General features: G+C 43.5%; 1 pseudogene across 1 annotated transcript; it reads left to right on the forward strand.

Annotated features, from left to right (window-relative positions):
* Positions 1-2744: 2744 nt before the first annotated feature.
* On the forward strand, positions 2745-3319 carry LOC308439592 (mitochondrial import inner membrane translocase subunit Tim23-like; annotated as a pseudogene). Its single transcript has one exon. The product of its transcript is annotated as a mitochondrial import inner membrane translocase subunit Tim23-like (transcript).
* Positions 3320-4235: the final 916 nt, after the last annotated feature.

Below are 4235 nucleotides of genomic sequence, written 5' to 3' on the forward strand. Positions count from 1 at the left end.
GCTTCCAGGAAGAGAGAATTCTTGATATCTAAGAAATCACACTTGGTCTTGGTAGCAAGAGAGTAATGCTGGTCAATATTCAGGATCGAGCTTAGACTTTAAGGCCCATCTGTGAAAACATGATGAATTTTGTTCTGTAGGTCTGAAGTTTCATCTAGTGAAATACTGACAAAACTTAGAGAGGAGAATGAGAAACCCTTGGGAAGCTAAAAAATAATTCTTTTAACACTGTGGAATTATTTCTGTCTTAATTTCTCCAGTGACATTTTTAAGTCTATTTTTGTTTCTTTGTTTGGGTTGGGTTTTTGTTGCTATTTTGGTCTTGTGTTTGATTGTTTGTTTGAGACAGGGTCACTTGAACTGGCTGTCCTTGAACTCAGGCTGCAGTTAGAACCACAGAGATCCACCCACCTCTGCCTCCCGAGTGCTGGGATCAAAGGTACCACATCCCTCTGTAAATCTAAAGTTTAAACTTCTCCCCTTTCTCACCTGCTTACCTGAAATTATTTCTCATGGTACTAAAAACGCTCTCCGGGGACTGAGAGATGGATGCTCTTCCATCAGACTCAGGTTTGATTCCCAGGAGCCACATGGCAGCCCAGAACCATCTAACACTCAGGATCCAGGAGATCTGATGCCCTCTTCTTGCCTCCAAGCAAATGTGGTGCACAGAGATAAATGCACTCGCAGGCATGAAAATAAACAACTTTTTAATGAAAATCTTTCTCAACAACATTTTAATATAGGAATAAAGATGTTGATTTTTAAGGTTACCTATTGCCAAATTGATCCACTGACAAGTTGTATCAACTTATGAAATAAACAAGTACTTCTATGTGTCTTCAATACTACTAAAATCCTAAAATTCCTTTAGGCATTTGTCACGGTGATGCAGAGAGCCTAGCTCTTCAGCCAGGGGCTCTCTTGCAATGTACCCAAGAAACTTTTTTTTTTTTTTTTTTTTTTTTTTTTTTTTTAAAGAAAATTAAGTTTGAGGACTGAAGAGATGGCTCAATGGTTATAAGAGAAGATCTCAGCGCCCACACCATATTTATAGCTCTGGGTGAACTCAGCACCTTCTTTTGGCCTCTGAAGTAATGCACACTACTGTGTACATAACCACACACAGACACACAATTACAAACAAATCTTTCTAAAAATGAGTTAACACTTTCTATGACGCTGAATGACAATTCATATTATTTCTCTCATCCATTTTCTATTCATTCATAAAGTTAGATGTTTGATTTTCATGTTTGCCTTGGTTATTTCTTTAGCAAAAACTCCATGGATTTTAGGATGCATCAGTTATGGGCTTGTCTTACGCCCTGAGGTTTTCTGAGGTATTTAACATATTAGAACTATTGATTGAGAATTTCCTTTAGTAACAAGCTGTGGAAATGCTACCTGAAAATAAAATGTTTAGATGAGTATTTTTAAATTTTACCTTATTTTATGTGTATAGATGTTATCTTAGTTAGGGTTTTACTGCAGTGAACAGACACCATGACCAAGGCAACTCCTATAAGGGAACCATTTAATTGGGGGTGGCTTACAGGTTCAGAGGTTCAGTCCATTATTCTCAAGGCAGGAACATGGCAGCCTCCAGGCAGGCATAGTGCAGGAGGAACTGAGGGTTCTTCATCTTGTTCTGAGGGCAAACAGGAGAAGACTGGCTTCCAGGCAGCCAGGATGATGGTCTTAAAGCCCACACCCACAGTGACACATCTACTCTAACAAGACCATACCTCCTAATAGTGCCAAACTGGAATCAAACCTGGGTCCTTTGCAAAAAATCAGCCAGTGCTCTAACCACTGAACCTTCTCTCCAGGCCCCTGAGCATTTTCTTTATGGTTTCTATGTTTTTCCTAGTTTTAGATTCTATCTTCATATGTTTAATATAAGCATGAATGAATCAGATTATGTTTTTAAAAATCTCTCATCGATATGGAGCAAGAACTGTGGGACCATTTAGTTTGTGTTTCTTTGTTGAGACAGCATCTCACTGTGTAACCCTGGTTGTCTTTGGACTCCATCTGCAGACCAGGCTGGCTTTGAACTCACAGAGATCCACCTGCCTCTGCCTCCTGAGTGCTGGAATTAAAGGCGTGTGCCACCATGCCTAGCCCTATCTTAATTTTCTTATTTACTAAGTTAGTTTTTTGACTCTACGTGTGTCACGACATTGACATCTTTAATATCTGTAAGCCAGATGTCAGAGTGTAGAGGCAGAGATCACTATACCTATGAGGCTAGCCTGGTCTACATAGTGAGTTCTAGGCCATCTAGGACTACATAGCTAAGCCCTGTCTCAAAACAAAACATAACAACAACAAACCAGAAAACAAGTATTGTGCTTTGAATGAGAAATACTCCACATAGGCTCAACCTAGTTGAATACTCGGTCCCCAGTAGGTGGCGGTGTGTGCGGGAGGTTACCAAACCTTTTAGGAGGTGGTACAGCCATGCTGGAGGAAGTGGTCACTGTGGGCGGGCTTCATAGTTCATAGTCCCGCCCCACTTTCATTTCTTTCTCCCTGCTTCCGGCATGCTTTTAGAGACAGGGAAGTCTCTAAAGTGTGCTCTGGTCACTTGCTGTTTGCCTCCTTACCTTTATAGATTCTGGAACCGCAAGCCCATACAAAGTCTCCCATCTGTGAGCTGCCCCTGCCCATGACCCTGGGCTAAGGTGGGAGTGGGAAGCCCACCGCTGTTTGCTGCGACCTCACGGAGCTGGTTAGCGGGCTTCTTCGGAACCGGAGGAGAGGGTTATTGAAGATTTGGCCGGCGTCCGGCTGACTGGTATGCACCCCTGGTCTCCTTATTTAAATGTGGATCCACGGTCTCTCCTCTCGTTCAGGATACGGATGAATTTATTTTGCCAACTGGAGCTAATAAAACCCGAGGCAGATTTGAACTAGCTTTATTTACCGTTGGAGGATGTTGCATGACAGGGCTGCATTCGGGGCAATGGACGGTCTTCGTTTAGGATTGAAGGAAACCCAGAGCATGGCCTGGTCCAAACCAAGAAATGTACAGATTTTGAATAATGGCGACCAGGCAAGGGGCACTTTGGGCTGATACTCTAGGCTCCCTGGCTTTGCTCTATAGTGCTTTTTGTGTCTTCATTGAGGAAATACGGGGTGCAGATGATGACCTCAACACAGTAGCAGCTGGAACCGAGACGGGAATGTTGTATAAGGTGGTCTTCAAGGAATAGCACGCGGCGGCCTGGCAGGGCTAACACTCGTCAGTCTCTATGCACTGTGTAATAACTGGGAGCACATGAAAGGTCCCCTGCTCCAACAGTCACTCTGAAGACATGGTGGCTCACAACCATCTGTAATGGGATCTGATGCCCACTTCTGGTGTGTCTGAAGACAGCGACAGTGTGCTCATATAAATATAATAAATACATCTAAAAAGGAAGAAAAAGAAGAAGGCCTATGTATTAAAGGCTTGGTCCCCAGGCTGAAGTTTCTAGAAGGTTTTTAGGAGGAAGAACCTTTTGAGTGACCTTAGGTATTAAAGGTGGCCTTGGAGGGAGTCTCCTTGATCAGTAAGACCCATGCCATGCATGATTGACACCCGGGTGTGACATGAACTGCTTGCCCTGTGCCATTGCCACACTGAATTCCAACTAAAGGTCCAACGCAGTGAGTCACATGATCAGAGCTTTAAACCCAAGAGCCAAAATAAACCTTTTCTCTCTATAAGTCGATAGCTTCAAGTGTTTTGTTAGAGTGATGGAAAACTAATACACCATATATATTTGAACAATAAGGCCCTTCCATCCCTCTGGCCTCTATGGGGCACAGGAAAGAGAAGGTGACAAAGCCTGCCCCCCCTTGGATTCTCCCCCCCCACCCAGGACCTTTTCAGTTAGAGGCAGGCAGGAATTTTATCTACACTTGGATCACAGCTGTCAAGAGCACTGAGCAAACTGTCAGGTCCAAAAGAAACTCAGGGACCCAGTTATCTGCCGCATATTAGCATAGCAAAGCAGATGCTTTCCTCCGGGATTTCTCAACTTTACAAATACCTATTACAGAGTCTGTGCCAGCGCCCTACCCTAAACTTCTCCAGCTCATGGGCTTCCTCCTTGGTCCTCCTCTGGATCCCCCCACTCTTACCCCATGGCCAGTCCACTCTGCCAGCCATGTTTAGTCTATACCACTTTCCCTGTTCTGGACTCTTCTAGATGATTCCTTTATATCTACAATAAAACCTTCTC

This window comes from Micromys minutus (assembly GCF_963924665.1).
Source record: "Micromys minutus genome assembly, chromosome: 29".
Classification (NCBI taxonomy): domain Eukaryota; kingdom Metazoa; phylum Chordata; class Mammalia; order Rodentia; family Muridae; genus Micromys; species Micromys minutus.